A 20,498-nucleotide genomic window follows, 5' to 3' on the forward strand; every position below is an offset into this window, starting at 1 on the left:
ATGTTACCGTTGCTAGTAATAGCAGTGGCTATTTTCTAAGTCAACTTAATTAATAGCAGGTAATGTACTTCTCCTCCAAGAACTTATCCAATCCTTTTTTAAACACAGCTACACTAACTGCACTAACCACACCCTCTGGCAACAAATTCCAGAGTTTAATTGCGCCTTGAGTAAAAAAGAACTTTCTCCGATTAGTTTTAAATGTGCCACCTGCTAACTTCATGGAGTGCCCCCTAGTCTTTCTATTATCCGAAAGAGTAAATAACCAATTCACATCTACCCGTTCTAGACCTCTCCTGATTTTAAACACCTCTATCATATCCCCCCTCAGCTGTCTCTTCTCCAAGCTGAAAAGTCCTAACCTCTTTAGTCTTTCCTCATAGGGGAGCTGTTCCATTCCCCTTATCATTTTGGTAGCCCTTCTCTGTACCTTCTCCATCACAATTATATCTTTTTTTAGATCTTTTTTGAGATCTACCATTTTATTCAATATACTTATTACTACATAGTGTTGCTTTGAACAGGACAGTGTTCTGTCAGTGGAAGTCTTATATATGTTTCTCAAGAAAATGCTGATGTCCTACTTTTATATATAGGAAGATATTCAAAAAGGCTGAGCTCCTAAATTTAGGCACTTATTTTCAGTAAAGTGCCTAAGATTTCACCTGATAATGCACCTACATTTTGGGCCATAAAACTCAGGGGCTTAAATTTAGGCCTTCTACTCATTTCCTCAGATTAAGTTGGATGCCTAGTGCTGAATATCAGTGGTAAGTGCTTCATTTTTATCCCTACCCTAAATTTACCCGGTCAGTTTAAGAGCCTACCCCCCCCCCCCCCCCAATTAAATCAACCTCATATTGCACAGCCCTTTTCCATGGTTAAAATACTAGTATCGGGTAGAGATGTGAATCGTGTCCTCGATCGTCTTAACGTTCGATTTCGGCTGGGAGGGGGAGGGAATCATATTGTTGCCGTTTGGGGGGGTAAAATATCGTGAAAAATCGTGAATGAAAATCGTGATGAATAAATCGAAAAAATCGTAAAATCGCAAAACCGGCACATTAAAACCCCCTAAAACCCACCCCCGACCCTTTAAATTAAATCCCCCACCCCCAATGACTTAAATAACCTGGGGGTCCAGCGGCGGTCCGGAACGGCAGCGGTCCGGAACAGGCTCCTGCTACTGAATCTTGTTGTCTTCAGCCGGCGCCATTTTCCAAAATGGCGCCGAAAAATGGCGGCGGCCATAGACGAACACGATTGGACGGCAGGAGGTCCTTCCGGACCCCCGCTGGACTTTTGGCAAGTCTTGTGGGGGTCAGGAGGCCCCCCCCAAGCTGGCCAAAAGTTCCTGGAGGTCCAGCGGGGGTCAGGGAGCGATTTCCCGCCGCGAATCGTTTTCCGTACGGAAAATGGCGCCGGCAGGAGATCGACTGCAGGAGGTTGTTCAGCGAGGCGCCGGAACCCTCGCTGAACGACCTCTGGCGAGGTTCAGCGAGGTGCCGGAACCCTCGCTGAACGACCTCCTGCAGTTGATCTCCTGCCGGCGCCATTTTCCGTACGGAAAACGATTCGCGGTGGGAAATCGCTCCCTGACCCCCGCTGGACCTCCAGGAACTTTTGGCCAGCTTGGGGGGGGGCCTCCTGACCCCCACAAGACTTGCCAAAAGTCCAGTGGGGGTCCGGAAGGACCTCCTGCCGTCCAATCGTGTTCGTCTATGGCCGCCGCCATTTTTCGGCGCCATTTTGGAAAATGGCGCCGGCTGAAGACAACAAGATTCAGTAGCAGGAGCCCGTTCCGGACCGCTGCCGTTCCGGACCGCCGCTGGACCCCCAGGTTATTTAAGTCATTTGGGGGGGGGGGGTTCGGGAGGGTGGGGGATTTAATTTAAAGGGTCGGGGGTGGGTTTTAGGGGGTTTTAGTGTGCCGGCTCACGATTCTAACGATTTATAACGATAAATCATTAGAATCTCTATTGTATTGTGTTCCATAACGGTTTAAGACGATATTAAAATTATCGGATGATAATTTTAATCGTCCTAAAACGATTCACATCCCTAGTATCGGGTCAATTTTGAAAAGCTTGCTGAATGGATATGATAAGTGGGAATATGTAACCATTTATATTTATCTAGATGTTCAGCAAAACATATTTGGCTAAAAGTGCTTCCAAAAATCTGGATACATTTACCCACACTAAATTTTATGGCAGATATTTCTGCAGCTAGGGTTGTCCACACAGTTTTTGCTGAGTAGCAGCCGCCTAATATCATGCTACCCAGATTTAAAAATCCCACCTTGGGAACACCACACAGATTTAAGGGAGTAGGGAGAATTTTGAATGGGTATTGACCTCTTTGGATCTTACTGGTGGAGATCTGTATAAAGGTTGAGATCCAACTCAAACTTAGGTGAATTGCAGCCCCAATCTTGCTTCATGTGATGTTCATATATTTTCCCAAGATTCACCATAGAGCGCGGATGTGTGTATATGGTGGTGGCGGGTGAACCTGAACAGATTCAGTTCAATTTCACCACTGAGTCATAGGAATTCACAGGGAATATGCCTATTGTGGACCTCCTAAATTGGGCTTGAACACTGATGCACTTTTTCAATTTCAAGAAACCTGCAATTTTTTTTTTTAAGTTTGTCAAACTATTTCAAGGAAACCACAAAGTTTTTATTGGTTCAATGAACTATTTTGCAAGCCAGTGGCCATACTATTATGATTGCTGGGGCTATATGAATTCAATATTTTGATTGCAAAGCAAGGCAAGTAAGCACTGCAAAGGTTCCCCAGACTTTCTTGGCCATGCCATCTGGGAAGGGAGTTCAAACACAGAGAAGGGGGTAGGAATGACAAAAAATGGGAGAGACACTACTTATTAAAACTGTTTATCAGGTTTAAAATAAACTTTACAGAAGAAATACACATTATTCAACGGAAATAACCTCATCATGGAAACAGACAATAAATTCAAATAACATATAATAATATTTTACTGTTATAGAGAGGGAATAAAGTCCACAACATAGGAGTGGGAGTGGGGAGAAGAAACAGAACATTATTAAAATAATAAACAAAGCAACTAAATAAATCAAGCAGGCGAGTGTACCAAAATATAATCAATCACTATCCACAAATCTTTGAAGCTAGGCTGGGTCATAAAATACATATGCAGATCACTGAATTTTAAACAAACACTTTAAAGGAAATTTCAAAAATAAATTGGCTCCCAATTCAAGAACCTCTTGCTTGAGTCCCAAAAAAGGTCTTCTCTTACCCTGAGTCTCCCTGGAAAGATCAGGAAAAACCCTGTTCCTAGCATCATGGAACTAAATCTCTCTTCTGAAAAAAGACTTCAAGAACCAGTCTCGATCAAGTTCTAAAACAAAAGAGACCAAACAACGTCACTTTTGAAATAGAAGGCTCCAAAGAAGATTCTAATGATGAGATTAATTCAAGATTATCAACATTTGAATTAGCCTCTTTATTCAGCTGGACCTTCCTTTTTCCCTTAGGAAGCTAATAGGGATGTGCAGCAGGGACGGATTTGTCCCATTCGGTATTCGTATTCATCGGGACCCAAATCCGTTGCATCCGTTCTCGGGGGACCCCGATCCATTCATTAGTTACTAGGGATGTGAATCGTTTTTTGACGATTTAAAATATCGTCCGATATATTTTAAATCGTCAAAAATCGTTAGAGGCGATATATAATAGGAATTCCCCTGATTTATCGTCAAAAATCGTAAATCGGGGGAAGGGGGAGGGGAAGGGGAAGGGGGAGGGCGGGAAAACCGGCACACTAAAACAACCCTAAAACCCACCCCGACCCTTTAAAATAAATCCCCCACCCTCCCGAACCCCCCCCCCCCCAAATGTCTTAAATTACCTGGGGTCCAGTGGGGGGGTCCCGGTGTGATGTTCCACTCTTGGGCCACGGGTGCATTGATAGAAATGACGCCGGCGCTACCTTTGCCCTGTGATATGACAGGGCAAAGGTAGCGCCGGCGCCATTTTGGTTCCTGTCCCCCGACGTCACGAGCGTAGGAGATCGCTCCCGGACCCCCGCTGGACCCCCAAGGACTTTTGGCCAGCTTGGGGGGGCCTCCTGACCCCCACAAGACTTGCCAAAATTCCAGCGGGGGTCCGGGAACGACCTCCTGCACTCGAATCGTGTTGCCATAATGCAAAATGGCCATACGACCGGCGCCATTTTGCAACGAGTATTGCAAAATGGCGCCGGCCGTATGGCCTTATGGCCGTATGGCCGGCGCCATTTTGCATTACGGCAACACGATTCGAGTGCAGGAGTTCGTTCCCGGACCCCCGCTGGACTTTTGGCAAGTCTTGTGGGGGTCAGGAGGCCCCCCCCAAGCTGGCCAAAAGTCCCTGGGGATCCAGCGGGGGTCCGGGAGCAATCTCCTACGCTCGTGACGTCGGGGGACAGGAACCAAAATGGCACCGGCGCTACCTTTGCCCTGTCATATGACAGCTAATACATATATTGTGACATCAATCCAATTCAATGATCTTTATTAGTGAAAATTCCATATAAAACATCCAACATTAATCCATAATACCCCACACAATAGATATTATATTTTTGTAAAACATTACATAATTTTCATACATCACCCATACAACACATGTCACACATACATTCTACATTCAACCTCATAAAAACCATTTCCAAATTTCTAAACATTCAAATTAAACATTAAATATATAAGGGACTCGTCACATTTAATAACAGTTTTACAATCTTTACCTGAAGTATGGGAATCTACCCTGCTAATTTCAATGGATATTGAATCATTGTATTCAAATATCCCTCAGAGGGCTACAATAAATTTAGTGCAGGAGATTTTGGATACAAGGAGAGATAAGAAGGTTCCAACACATTTTTTGGTAGAATTGGCTACAATAGCGCTCACTCAGAATTATTTTATGTTCCAAAATGATTTTTTTCAGCAAGTACATGGAACTGCTGTGGGTGCGACGATGGCACCTGACCTCGCATGCTTGTACGTGTCAGCATTTGAAGAAAAATTTGTTTATCCTTCATTATGGTACAAGCATGTGAGGTTATGGTGCCGTTATATTGACGATGTCCTGGTCCTTTGGTCTGGTACGCAATATGAATTTGAAGAATTTTTTCACTATCTGAATGGACAAGATATAAATCTTAGGTTTACCTGTGATGTCCAGAATCAATGGGTTTCATTTTTAGATATGAAGGTGGGAAAAAAGGGTGGTAAATTTGTTACAGAGTTATACCGGAAATCAATTGATAGGAATGGATTGTTACATTTCAACAGTTTTCATCCCAAGCATGTTAGAGAAAACATTCCTGTAGGACAATTCTTTAGGATAAGAAGGATCTGTTCTGATGTATCATCTTTTAAGACCCATGCTCAAGATTTGCAAGAAAGATTTAATGCAAGGGGTTATCCTACACGTATAGTGAAAAAGGCCTATAAAAGAGCTCGATATATTAATAGAGATCTATTATTATATCCGAGGCCCAAACAGAACGCACCAGCTTTAGTATGTGTTTTACCTTATTCGAATCGAGTTGGGGACCTTATAGAGGTTGTTAAAAATCATTGGCATCTTGTGAGTGGTTTTGTGGGTATGCAGGATCTTCCTATGTTTTCTTTTAGGAGATCTAGGAATTTGAGGGATATTTTAGTTCACTCGGATTTGGGAGGTAGTGAGCAACAAATTGATAAGGTTGGTGGGCATTATCCCTGCACAAAATGTAGTGTATGCAAACTTTGTTTACCAATGAATAATTTTCTACATCCTGTTTCTGGGAAAAAGTTTTTCCTAAAGCATTTCACTACATGTCAAACAAGTTCGGTAGTATATGTTGTGCAATGCCCATGTGGGCTGTTATATGTAGGAAAAACATCAAGAATGGTGAGACTTCGAATCCTAGAGCATTGTAGCAGAATTAGAAATGTGGTGGAGACAGCTCCCCTAGTGAAACATTGGCGAGAATACAATCATACGGTAGAAGAACTCCGTTTTTTTGTACTCCAGAAGGTTACTGCTAGACGGGGTAGTAATATAAATAAAATATTATTACAGAAGGAACAGCGATGGATCTTCAATTTGCAGACCTTGTGGCCAAAAGGATTGAATGATAAGATCGATTGGGTAACATGTTTTTAGACTTTATACCCGGGCTGCAAAGTTTTAGTAATTGATCTTCAGTGACTGATTTGAATCTGGCGGGCTTAGGGGCGACAATTGCTTTGGAAGAGTAGCATTATTGATTGGTTTAGATTTAATAAACTTAAAGGGGCAGAGATAGCTTTAAGCTGAGCTCTGATTGGTGTAGCGCGGTTTAAAAGGCTGTAGGAGAAGAGTTTGATTACTTCCGTTGATTAATTCCATGGCGGCGTTTTTTCTGAGATGAGGTGATGGCGGTTTCTCTGCCTAAGATAAGGAAAGTAAGGATCCTTGGTTGTCTTGCATGTTGGTAAACTCCTGGGGGAAAAAATGTTTTTCATTTGAATCTGTTCTGATTTGTTCTAATTTCAGTCTAAATACATTTGAGAGATGTGTTGCTTGCCTTGAACAATTGACACGCTTTGAAATAAGAGTCGGGGATGTGCTGATCTGTACGTCTGGGCAAGTTCTTTGGGACGTGCAGGTATAGTAGTAATTTGGAAAACTTTATAAAGAATTAGGTTTATGAAAATTGTGTAAATTTAATATCTATGAATTTTTGTGTGAATGTTTTTAGAAAACCCTGTGGATAGATGTTGGATACATGAGCAGTGGGAGATTGTTTGAAAAAACTCTCCTGAAGAAGCCTGAGGGAAGGCGAAACATGTAGAGAGAATAAAAAGAGATCAAGAGGATTGACGTTTTTGTAACGCAAGAATTAATGTGCAATATAACTCTTTCTGCTTGAAAAATGAAATGTATCTACACTTGATGATGTGTTGATTAAGATTTGTATTTAATGTTTAATTTGAATGTTTAGAAATTTGGAAATGGTTTTTATGAGGTTGAATGTAGAATGTATGTGTGACATGTGTTGTATGGGTGATGTATGTAAATTATGTAATGTTTTACAACAATATAATATCTATTGTGTGGGGTATTATGGATTAATGTTGGATGTTTTATTTGGAATTTTCACTAATAAAGATCATTGAATTGGATTGATGTCACAATATATGTATTAGTAGTTAATTGGTTTGTGATATATAAAAAAATTGCCAGGATTGGATATCCTGTCATATGACAGGGCAAAGGTAGGGCCGGCGCCATTTCTATCAACGCACCCGAGAGTGGAAGATCACACCGGGACCCCCCACTGGACCCCAGGTAATTTAAGACATTTTTGGGGGGTTCGGGAGGGTGGGGGATTTATTTTAAAGGGTCGGGGTGGGTTTTAGGGTTGTTTTAGTGTGCCGGTTTTCCCACCCTCCCCCGATTTACGATTTACACGATATTTAAAAAAACAAAACCGCGACGATCCGATTCCCTCCCCCCCCAGCCAAAATCGATCGTTAAGACGATCGATCACACGATTCACATCTCTATTAGTTACATATGTATTCGTTTCCCAAAAAAACTCCCAATCTCAACCCTTTAAATTTAATTTACTACAACCCCCCACCCTCCTGACCCCCCCCCCAAGACTTGCCAAAAGTCCCTGGTGGTCCAGCGGGGGTCCTGGAGCGATCTCCTGCAATTGGGCCATTGGCTGCCAGTATTCAAAATGGCACAGATAGTCTTTGCCCTTACTATGTTCAGGGGCTATCGGCACCATTTTGAATACCGGCAGCCGACAGCCCGAGTGCAGGAGATCACTCAAGTACCCCCACTGGACCACCAGGTACTTTTAGCAAGTCTTGGGGGGGTCAGGAGGGAGGGGGTTTATTCGTTAGTGATACATATTCATGGGGTTCGCCATACATTTCGTGACCCCCACAAATACAATGAATATGGCATATATGTTGCCATATTCATTGGCAATACATTGCAAACAAATGCACACCCCTAGAAGCTAATACATCTGGGCTATTGGCGGAAAAGCATCAAAAAATATTCCATGACATATCAGAAGAAACTATAAGAGACTGAGGAAAATTAATAAAACTTAACATTTTCCCTCTGAACTGATTTTCCATAGTATTTAGTGTACCTAAATATCTATATACCCTGGAGGAGAGGAGGTGCAGGGGAGATATGAGACAGACCTTCAGATATACCTGAAAGATTTTAATACTGCACAGTCTTTGAACCTTTTCCGTTGGAAATAAATCAATAGAACTAGGGTTCACAAAATGAAACTCCAGAGAGGATGACTCAGAACCAATGTCAGGAAATATTTCTTCAGGAGAGGGTGGTGGATGCCTGGAAAGTCCTTCCAGAAGAAGTGATGAAGATAAAAACAGTAAACAAATAAAAATGGCATGGGATAAACATTGTGGATTCCTAAAGGCTAGAGAATGGAAATGAAGGAAAAGTGCATGGGGGTAACCTGCATGGAGTGGCAGTTGCTACCTCTAACAGAAGGCATTCTGATTAGTAGCCTTAACCAATTAGCTTGCATTGCTACAATATTGCTCTCCATGTCAACAGCAGAGGGGGGGGGGGGGGGGGGTGAGAAAAATGGAATTGAATTCAGACACTGGGCCCTGAGTTTTACAGTCTAGGCTACTGATATGCAAACAGTATGGAAAAATTGCAGGACTGCTTCTATAACCAACACCAAAAGCAAAGCATTTCAAGGAGTGGCATTGTATGAATTATCATCAGGAAGCAGGTCACTTTGTAAAAATGTTGCTAGCAGTAATTGTGTTGTGGGTTTCACTGTTGCTTGGTTTTGATTTTGAATATTACTACCCTTAACATAAGGCTTGGGAGTAATCTTCACGGAGTGGCAATAACTACCATAGGAAGCTTGCTGTGCAGACTGGCTGGTCCCTTTGATTGTTTTTGTGCTGTAATTAATATGCTACTATGTTACTATGTTACTTTGATCAAAGTTGAGTTGGAAGAAGCCAGTGACTGAATTTTTTCTTCACATTTCTTAGTAGAGATGTGAATCGTGTGCCAGATCATCTTAACGATCAGATTCGGCTGGGGGGGGGGGGGGAATCTGATCGTTAAGATAGGTGAATTGGAATCGTTTCCGATTCCAATTCACATCACTAATTTTTTTTTTAGGGAGGCCCGCGCCGCTAAAAAAAAAAAACCCACCCGAACCTTTAAATCGACCCCCCCCCCTCCCGACCCCCCAAAACCTTTTAAAATTACCTGGTGGTCCAGGGGGGCCTCGGGGAGAGATCCAGGGGGGCCTCGGGGAGAGGAGAGATCCAGGGGAGCCTCGGAGAGAGATTTCCCGTTCCCAGGCATCAGCTGTTCTAAAAAAAAAAAATGGCACCGATGCCCCTTTGCCCTTACCGTGCTGATGAGTAAAGATGGCGCTGGCCATCCAGTGCTCCTACCATGTGACAGAGGCCGGCCAATGGCACGGATACCCTGTCACATGGTAAGGGCAAAGGGGCATCGGCGCCATTTATTTTTAGAACAGCTGATGCCTGGGAACGGGAAATCTCTCCATGAGGCCCCCCTGGATCTCTCCTCTCCCCGAGGCCCCCCTGGATCTCTCCCCGAGGCCCCCCGAGGCCCCCCTGGACCACCAGGTAATTTTAAAAGGTTTTGGGGGGGTCGGGAGGGGGGGTCGATTTAAAGGGTTGGGTGGGTTTTTTTTTTAGCGGCGCGGGGCCTCCCTAAAAAAAGGGTCGGGAGGGTGGGGGAGGCTAAGGGGGGGTCGATTTATAGGGTTGGGTGGGTTTTTTTTTTATCGGGCCATCAGAGCCATTTTAATTAGTGGCAGCCAAAATGGCGCCGATGGCCCGAGAGCGGGAGATTGTGCCGAGACACCCCCCCCCCCCCCCACTGGACCACCAGGTAACGTAACATTTTGGGGGGGTTCGGGAGGGTGGGGGAGGGTAAGGAATTGGTTTTAAAGGGTCGGGGTGGGTTTAGGGGTTGTTTTGGTGTGCCAGTTTTCCCGCCCTCCCCCAAATAATTCCCGTGCCCTATTTAACGATACAATACAAATGCCCCTGACGATAAATCAGGGGCATTTGTATTGTATCATGCACTCTAACGATTTAGGACGATTTTAAAATTATCTGACGATAATTTTAATCGATCAAAAACGATTCACATCCCTATTTCTTAGTAATTTCTCCATAGTTAGCCAAAGTTTTATTTTGAAAGACATTTTTTCCAACACCACCTTGGAAAAGTCACACAGCTAAGATACTGAATGTGTTAGGAAGAGTTCCATATGAGACACCAAGGCCCACACCGCCCAGTGGGATTGGGTTTTTTTTCTAAATGTTTAGGGGCAGGGTTAATCAGCCAAGAAGGAGGTGGGGGGAGGAGGTGTGGGGGAACACGATAGATTCCTTAGTGTGTACTATTTGCAAATAGCAAAATCAGGAGATGCATGCACATGTAGGGCTTAAGCATGCTTGCCATATTTGAAAAGCTGCCCAGATGCACGTACATCTCCGGCATCATGCACATCTCACTTGGATTCTAAAAAGGGTGTGGTCTGGGCAGGATGTGGGCATTTCAGGGCGGGGCCAAGAGATGTATGTGTAATTGCTTGTGCACCCATGTCTAGTGCCACGTAACTGGGCAACTGGAGAGATGGTGCCTATACTTACTCCCCAGAGAGGGAAGTGGGGACTTTGAAGGCAGCCAAAAGAGAAGGCTGATGCCCACTTGGAAATATTCACCAGAAACCCTTTTCACAGGTGTTATGAAAAATCTTCATGGACCCCAACCAGATGGTATGCATCCGTATATACTGTGACTGGAAATTAGATCCTGAGTGCTCAGGAGGGATAGGGCTGGAGAATAGTTACACCATTTATAATAAATATTGAAGTAGGTCGGTGTATATATAATTGCTTCTAGGATTCTTGCTATAGTTGGAGAGAGTGTTACCTGTAGTATTATTATTCATATCATGAACGGGTGTAAATAATTGAAATTTCATAGTTGCTACATCCTTGTTATATCAGAATATTTAACCAAATTTGTTCTTTTTTTCATGCTGCCTCCTGTATCCCTGTTTTGCCCTGTAAGTGCTAGTAAAAGTTTATTTATTGTTCCCTGTGTATGGTCATTGCCTAATAGCTGTGGTGATTTTCAGAGGGGATTGGCTCAAGGTCTAAGGGTGAAACCAGGATATTATATTGAGTGGGCTCAGGGCTCATCTTCCAGTCACTGTACACTAACCTGCAAACCCTTCACCCCATTTACATATAACCAATATGTGTGGGGTTGGGGTTTTCTGTACAGACGTCTCTCCCTTGGCATCACTAAAATCTGAGGGGGTTGTTACATAACAACATTAGAAAAAAAAAAAGGAAAAATAAAATATTAAAAACCCACCCCAAACAAAATAATATTTTTGACATGCACACACCTTCATGGTTATACAAAGCCACATGGTAAAATGTCAAGCAATCCTTAGCAGCTTTAAAACCTGGTGCAGACATTTTTCTTCTTTAGTAATAAAGCTTCTGTTAGGCCTTATACTTCCAGCAGTGTCATTAATGTTGGAAAAACGTGTTCTTGTTCATACACCCTTTCAACAATTTTCTTCAGCAGCTTGGGATACTCACTTCGGCATTGGCTCTTTCTTCAGGTATATTGATGCTGGTGCAATCATGCTGCCTTTTAAACCTCTCAAAATACCCTTTACTGATAGTAAAAGTTTCCCTTTCAGAGCTCTCCCTGTGATCACACTGTATCTATAAAAAAAAATACGGTGTGCCTTCTCTTGAATTATAACTCTGCTTCTGGGACCATTACGTAAGTTCTGACTTCTGATCCATACATTTTCAGCAGTCTTTCCATATTTTCCTCAACATCACTCCTGGCCACAGTTATGGGTGCTGCAGCTTGAGATCTTTTATTCAGTCTTTTATTTTCACGGATTGTTCACTTTGGATGCTGAAAGCCCTTATGCCTTTGCTGTTTGGGTCAGGTTTTTTTTTTTTTCCCCAGACTCAAAGCACCATAAAATTTCTAATTTCACATTCAAGGTAATGCATTTTCAATCTTTTTTTTTTTGTGTGTGTTTGCTCCTGCTCTTATCTCCAAATAATGGATGCTTCAGAGATATCTACACTTATTTTTACTTTGTGTTCCACAGAATGAGGCAGAATGTGGAGAGTTGTGGTAGGCAGACCTACAATAATTGTTGAAAATGACAGTAGACTGAGGATGACTTTGTATCCCTGTTGAGGAGTTAGGAATTAGGGAAAAAGGATACAGAGCCTCAGGTTGCCCCTAGGTAAAATGTATTACAATGAATTGCTGCCAAGGACCACACACTTGTATACTGCTTGCTTATACACAATTAAATATGATTGCTAATTGTTTTATTTAGTGAGAAACAGCACATTCCTGAAAGAAACACTGCTTGCATTAGAATTAAGAGATACTATATTTATATACATTATAATTAAAGTTAGCCATATGAGCATTTGTGATATTAGAATTAAAAGAAGACACTTTCCCCTTACAGAAAAGACAAATCTGTCATTAACTCTGCTACCATCTCAGAACTCTCAGTATAGACACATTGGGGCGGATTTTAAATGCCCTGCGCGCCGGCGGCCTATTTTGCATAGGCCGCCGGCGCGTGCAGAGCACCGGAACGCGCGTAAGTCCCAGGGCTTCGTAAAAGGGGCATGTCGGGGGCGTGTCGGGGGGGGGCGTTGCGGAATGACGCGGAGTTTCGGGGGCATGACGCGGCATTTCAGGGGCAAGCCCGGGGGGCATGGCACTGGCCCAGGGGCATGGTCGAGGCCTCCAGACCAGCCCCCGGGTCGGGTGATGGCGCGCCAGCAGTCCGCTGGCGTGCGCAGATTTACATCTGCTTTCAGCAGGCGTAAATCTGCCAACAAAGGTAAGGGGGGAGTTTTAGATAGGGCTGGGGGGATGGGTTAGGTAGGGGAAAGGAGGGAAAGGTGGGGGGAGGGCGAAGGAAAGTTCCCTCTGAGGCCGTTCCGAAATCGGAGCAGCCTCGGAGGGAACAGGCAGCGCGCGCTGGGCTCGGCGCGCACAGGTTGCACAAATGTGCACCCCCTTGCACGTGCCGACCCCGGATTTTATAAGATACGCGCGGCTACGCGCGTATCTTATAAAATCCAGCGTACATTTGTTCGCGCGTGTGTTTTTAAGATCTACCCCATTGGCATTAGAACCAGACAGCCATGAGATAGCTAAGTTTACATTATTGCATCTGTTTCTGTAAAATAAAAAGTCATTCTCAGCAAGATACATTTGTTACTTTAAGATTAAGGAATAGACCAGCTAGATTGGGAAGTAGATCGTCCCTGGCCGTACACCCAGAACTTGGCTTTCTATCTAAGAGCTAGATTTAACATTTTGCTATACATTTCGCAAGAATAGTTCCCACAATAAAAAATGAGAGAGAGAGACTAGCTCAGTAGCTATAGGGCCTTTATGGTAGTTAGGTATTTATACCTCTTTATTGGGCCCACCTAGTAACTCGAGGTGAGGTTTAAGTAGTAGGGATGTGAATCGGGCTTCGGATGATTGAAAATATCAGACGATATTTTCAAAATCATCAGAAATCGGGTGCTCCCCCAAAACGATAGGAAAACCCCACAATATTGATCATGGGGGTTCTCTTATCGTTTTGGTGGAGGGCAGGAAAAACAGCACACAAAAATAACCACTAAACCCACCCTGACCCTTTAAAACTAATACCTTAGCTTCCCCCACCCTCCCGACCCCCCAAAAAAAAACCTTTTACAGGTACCTGGTGGTCCAGGTCCCTGGAGAGATCTCCCGCTCCGTCGGCTGCCACTAATCAAAATGGCGCCGATGGCCCTTTGCCCTTACCATGTGACAGGGTATCTGTGCATTGGCCGGACCCTGTCACATGGTAGGAGCACTGGATGGCCGGTGCCATCTTGTGCTCCTACCATGTGACAAGGGCTGACCAATGGCACCGCTAGCCCCTGTGACGAGATTTTCCCGCAGCCACACGAACCCGAAAGCGGAAACGATCAGGCACCCGATGTACATCTCTATTAAGTAGTAGTGTAGGGGTTAGGGGACACTTTGACATTCAGAGTGAGACGTATGAACAGAACAGTACACTCTTGTGAAGATTTGATGACCTTAGGAGTGAGGAAACTCACACAAAGATGAGATTTGTACAATGTTCTCTCAACCTAGCTTGATGGACTCTCTACCTGGGTAACATCAAGCTAGGCTATTACCATAAAACACGCCCTTCTTCTTATGACATGCGATAGTTTGATGAATCCTGGCCTTAGCCAGTTAAATGCTTCTGAATATGGGCCTCACCTTTTTGTCTTTTTTAATTTGTTTTTATTTGAATTTATAAATTGAATAAATATAAAGTTAAAAAAGCAAAAATAATCAAATATTGGTCATTAATAAACAAGGTATGTTCCATAAGTGTAACTATATGTTATTTATTCCACACAGAATATACTTATTGGGGTAGATTTTCAAAGGGTTACGAGCATAAGATACGTGTGTAACCCCCGAAAAGCTACCCCTGTGTGCGCCGAGCCTATTTTGCATAGGCTCGGCGGCGCGCGCAAGACCCGGGATGCATGTATGTCCCGCGGCTTTCAAAAATGGGCGGATTGAGGTTGGGGCCAGGGGCATGGCAGTGGTACGGGGCAGTCTGGGGGAGGGACCGGGGTGTGGAGGCGGTATGGGGGCGGGCCAGGAGTGTTCCTAAGTCCTCCAGCACAGCGGACGTGCCGGAGGTTTGTGCGCCGGCAACTGGCTGGTGTGCGCAAGTTACGCCTATCAGAGGCAGGTGTGACTCCATCAAATAAGGTAGAGGGGGGATTTAGATAGGGCCGGGGGGTGGGTTAGATAGGGGAAGGGAGGGAAAGGTGGGGGGGGGATCAAAAAAAAGTTCCCTCCTTGGAGGGAACGGGGAAAGCCATCGGGGCTCCCCTTGGGCTTGGTGCACGCAAGGTGCACAAGTGTGCACCCCCTTGCGCGCGCTGACCCCGGATTTTATAACATGCATGTGGCAGCACTCGCATGTTATAAAATCGGGTGTACATTTGTGCGCGCCTGGTAGCGCGCACAAATGTACCCAGTGCGCGTAAAATTTAAAATCAGCCCCATTATGTTGCTTAAAATGTGTCAGGCTGAGTTCTCCTGATACAGTCATGTAAATTTTATGACTTTTTCATGAAAAGTATCTTTTGAATCTGTACAAATTTCTAGTTGAGAAACATAATGTTATAGAATTAAAGGTAATAGCAGTGATAGGTATGAGCAGGTTATCTGAGTCCTGCTTGGTGTTTTTATATGATCCCCAGAGGCAGAACTGAGGGATTCAACCAAATCTTATCAGAATGCAGCAACAATTTTGGTTTCCAGTGAAGATTAAACCTAACATTCAACTAATCTTAGAGGAGTTTAATTTGGTTCTAATCCATCATGGTCTACCAATCCCATAGAATCTTAGCTTTATGGACTGTCAGACTCACTGAACACTGTCATGATATTCACCCTCTTGTATGGATAACTAAGTCTCTCCTTAATGTTGATGCCTTTTGCAATATAAATCTCACAATGAAGCAATCCAGCATTTTGAACTTTGTAGGCTATCGTTATAAATGCTGTCCTTGAATGTAGACATCTGACATTCTGATTGCTTTTCAGATTGACTGTCTCGCCTGCTGCTTGCAAACATGCTCTCTTCTCATTTACACTGTTAGTAAACAGACATTGATTTCTATCTTTCTCGTCCTAACATCCCATGCAGACTGGAAACAAATGTGGAGCCTGCCTGGTTCAGGAAAGGTGTAGCTAACTCCTGGGCACAATATAAGAAAGCATGGGCATTGCTAAATATATTATTGATTGTTCTGATGAGGAAAACAATCCAAGTAAAACAGATGGCACAGTTCTACCTAGGAGGTTATTAACTTAAAACTCCTTTACTGGAAAATTTGTTTTTCTGTGTTTTGCTAATGGTATCTGCGTAGAGTTCAAAGCAATAGTAGTACATTGCAGACAAAAACAAGTTGGTTACTCCTGTTTTTCTGTTTCTTTCTCTTTTTGCTCCCTACATGGATCAAAATGAGTTTGGTGGCTTAAATACTTCTACTTGACTAAGCGAGAAAGAGAAAAAAAGGTATAGAAACATAGAAACATAGAAACATAGAAATGACGGCAGAAGAAGACCAAATGGCCCATCCAGTCTGCCCAGCAAGCTTCCCTCATTTCTTCTCTCATACTTATCTGTTTCTCTTAGCTCTTGGTTCTAATTCCCTTCCACCCCCGCCATTAATGTAGAGAGCGGTGATGGAGCTGCATCCATCACCGGTACAAAGTAAAGTGAAAAGAGAGGCAATGAGTTATCACTGGTCCACTGGTACCCTTCTGATAGGTGCCAGCTGGTTTATTTCTTTTCTGCTATGATTATTATTATCACTGTTGTGCTTGGTGTGGATATATATTGTTGGTATTCTCTATTAACTCTCTGTCACCCTTGTATTACTCACAGAAGTAAGCAGTTTATACTTTAATAAACTTAACCCATGTATTTATATTTGCCTTAGTGCAGTGATGGCAAACACTAGTTTTCAAGTACCACCATTAAATCTGAATATCAGGCTGACCAACTATCTTGGATTAGCTGTATGCTAATATATCTCATGAATATTTATTGAAACCCAGACCTGTTTGTGACACTGAAGGAAAGGGGTTTATCATCACCGCTTAAGTAGATTACATGTTTCCTTCTGCTTCTCTACTTTGACTTGATTGTATTTCAGCCCTCATAGAACCTTAAAAAGATACTCATGCATGAAATATACTAGGGATGTGTATTTATTTTAAAATAAACGGTAATCCAAACTGAATTGAGCATTTTTGTTTTGGTTCATTTTACCCTGAAATGAATGCACAAGCCCTGAAAATCCAGAAAAGTTTTGTGTTTAGTTTTTTTTTTTTTTTTGGAAAATAGCACACACCATTTGCAAATATCGCAATTAACGATAACTTTCAAACCTGCGCACAAGTGCACATTTGTGCAAGCTTATCGGCCTGAGTCTAGGGACATCGCTACTTTATAACAATCACACATATATGTGTGCATTTTATAAAATAGCCTAGTCACGCACACATGTCCCATGCACAGGCCTGCTCACCTTCATGGTTCCTCAGCAGGTCCTGGGTCGGCCTCCCTAGCGGCAGCTGCTAGCACTTCCAGGCCCCGGCGTCCTGTGGCGGTGGTCGCCGGGCCTTCCACTGCGCTTCAGGCCTCACGCCGGAGCTCGGCGTCTTCAGCGCTATTGGCCACGCCCCTACACGCACGCGCGCAGACCGACTAGCCTCTTGTAGGGCCAAGGGCGGGTCTTAGCTCTGTGGTGAGCCCTGATTGATTCTCTGTTATAAGGAAGTCCCTGCCTGCACTTCCTTGCCTGGGCAATTGGGTCGGCTTATGCTAGATTGCCTCCGTGCTTGTACTTGCTCCTGTCTTGTTCCAAGTCTCGTTCCAGGATCCTTCTGTTCCAGTTCTGTTCCTGTCTTGTTCCTGCTTCCTAGTTCCCGCGTCCTTCTGTTCCTGTTCATCTGTTCGTCTCCCAGGTAGTATCTCCGGACTGACTCTCTAGTACTGACCTTGGCTTGCTACTTGACCCGTCTGCCAGCCTGCCTGTCCCCTGACTCCAGTCTGTTCCTCGACCTGCCTGCCTGCCGCCTGCCTCCTGACTCCATTCTATTCCTCGACCTGCCTGCCTGCCACCTAACTCCAGTCTGTTCCTTGACTCGCCTGCCTGCTGCCTGCCTTCTGACGTCCGCCTGCTACTTGACTCGCCTGCCTGCTGCCTGCTGCCTGCCTCTTGACCTCAGCCTGCCTGTGACTTCTTCTGACCTCTGGTACCTGACCTCTGCTTTGACCATTCTTCGGACTGACTCCTGCAATTTGACTTCTGCCTGTTTGACCTCATCTCTAGATTCTGGCTCTGTTCCTAGCCTTGTTATCACCTACGCTATTCTGGTCCTCCTTGTTCCACCTGACCTTCAGTCTCAAACCTGACCGTGCTCCCCTCCTGTCTGTGGGGATGCTGGACTTTGACTCTCCCAGGAGACCCTGCAAGGCCCACCTAAGTCCAAGCAGCCCGGGTCCCTATAGGTTCCTCCCAGGGGGACCTCAGGTTTCCAGTGATGAAGCTCTTCCTAGCCTCTGTCTCCGTCCGTACTCCGTCCCCTGGGGGCAGTTGGCTCCTGGTCCCTACCAGGAGGTAGATCTCCACTGCCACAGGACAAGGGTCCACCCCCGAGCGCAACACATTGCCAATTAAGCATCTCTATTTGTTTTCTTAGAAACTATAGTAATAGCATAGAAAGTAGAAATAAAAGCAATGATTTAAATATAAATATTAAGAAAAAGATTAGGTGAACCAGTTAGTCATTGCCAGTTAAATGCCTCATCAAATAAATTAAAGCCAATTAAATTGCACAACTCACCTAAACGATAATATTCAGTTGCTCTGTGTTTTTCTTTCTTCACTCAGATTTCTGTACAAAGAACTTCATATTTTTCTTTCTGGAAACTGAACACAGTATAAGTACTATAGGATGATATATTGAATTTGGATATTTTTTTTCGTTTATTGTCCTGAAAGTTTTGTCACACTTTGTTTCAGTGTGAGAAAGCCTATTTATTTATTTATTTATTTATTTATTTGACATTTTTTATATACCATGCAGTGGGGTAGAAGCCTATCCGTCTAGACGGTTTACAAAAATAAAACATACGTAATTAAAACAATACACCATACACAAAAACATACAAGAATTAAATACATTGCAATGTTTGTTGATGGGAATATAATACATTATGTAGAAACATTATTGTAAGTTATATGCGCGCGTGAATAGGTAAGTTTTTAGCATTGTCATCAATGCTGTCTGTCTGTACGCATGTATCATGAACCCTCTCTGTAGACACATTTGTTTGGAATTTGGTAGAAGAGATTCTTTAAGGGTAATTTTTAAAAGGATCACGCGTGCCCCCATAAGCGCTCATATCAGCACATGAGCAGAGAGACGCTGCAATTTTAAATTGTGCTCCCAAGTTCACGCATATTATTTAAAGTACACCTCCTGCAAGTATTTCAGCTAGGGCTTTAGTGGCTTTTACGTGTGTATGCAGGTGGATTTTAAAACATGCTCGAGCAAGGGAAAAAAACAGTTTTTCCAAGTAGTCCACCAGTTTACCCGTTCATATCAAGATCTTCAAGACTGCTCTGGTTCTTCATCCTGCAAGTCCCTCCACTTGACCCCCAGACCCTCACACTGTGCTAAATGGCCTAAAACTCCAGATCTCCAGACCTGCTCCTCATCAGGACCAGAAATAACGTTACGTGGATAAGAAGCTGACGTGTGCCATAACCACCTTTTTAAAAATGTGGTCTCACACACGTGTCTTGGTCCCACCCTGTAATGCACATTCTCCGCCTCTTTTCTGCCTCTTCTTCTTGACGTGCACATGGGTATGTTCATGCGTACTTCGTGGCTTCTTAAAATGTACTTTGCTTGTGCAAGGCCTGCATAAGTGCGCATGTAGCCATTTTTACAGGAGCAATGCTTCTAAAATCAACCTGCTTCTGAGGTACTAACAGGCTTGGAAAATTTCAGCCCCTATCCTTTAAAGCGGGTGGGCCTCTGATGTGCCAGGAGATTATGGCTATGGGAAAACAAAGGGTAAAACATAGTGAAGATTATGAAATGTGCCTTTCATTATTTTATGCTATAAGCATAGATTTCACTAACTTGTTTTGTTTAAGCCCACAGCAATTTCCCAAAGTTGTCTAGCAAGATTTTATATTAGCTATATCTTAAAGAATACAAAATATTCTTCTGTTATCTTCCTTTTATAAGCCAAATTAATTTCTTTCTTTTAAAAATGAATGTAGCTGATGAAATAATCTGCATTGAAGACAGAGAGTACTTGTAATGAGATTGTTTAATTTTATTAACAATAAACTGAATTATACTTCAGACAAATAGCATGACTTATCAAGAGCTAATTAAAAGGTTTTACATTTACTTGCAGTGAGATTCAGTATATATTGCTTATTTTGCACAGTTGTGCAGTTCCACAGAAATGGATATTTGATTATTTCTGATGCTGCTTTTCCATTCCATGACAAATCTCATTTTTTGGTCAATTCCATTGTTCATAACGCTGAATTTTACAATTATGTAACTGTTGACAGGGACATCAAAGATCCTTTTGAAAAGGGCATTAATGAACATGGACTGCTTGACGCATGTGCAGTATTGAATGCTTCGCATTCCTCTATACTAAAATTATTAAAATAATGCTGGCCCCCATGTGGCAAGTACAAAGTAGACTGCTCTGTAAGGCAAGCTAGAAGTTT

At 43.3% G+C, this 20,498-nt stretch overlaps 1 long non-coding RNA gene across 1 annotated transcript in view; it reads right to left on the minus strand.

Annotated features, from left to right (window-relative positions):
- Positions 1-3,025: 3,025 nt before the first annotated feature.
- Positions 3,026-20,498, minus strand: part of LOC115090956 — a 151,159-nt gene continuing 133,686 nt past the window's right edge. Inside the window, exons 4-5 of the long non-coding RNA XR_003856555.1 lie at positions 18,580-18,665; positions 3,026-3,391 (exon numbers count right to left, since the gene is read on the minus strand). This is a non-coding gene — a long non-coding RNA (uncharacterized LOC115090956). The remainder of the gene's footprint in view (positions 3,392-18,579; positions 18,666-20,498) is intronic.

Source organism: Rhinatrema bivittatum, chromosome 4, assembly GCF_901001135.1.
Source record: "Rhinatrema bivittatum chromosome 4, aRhiBiv1.1, whole genome shotgun sequence".
In the NCBI taxonomy this organism is placed as follows: Eukaryota; Metazoa; Chordata; class Amphibia; order Gymnophiona; family Rhinatrematidae; genus Rhinatrema; species Rhinatrema bivittatum.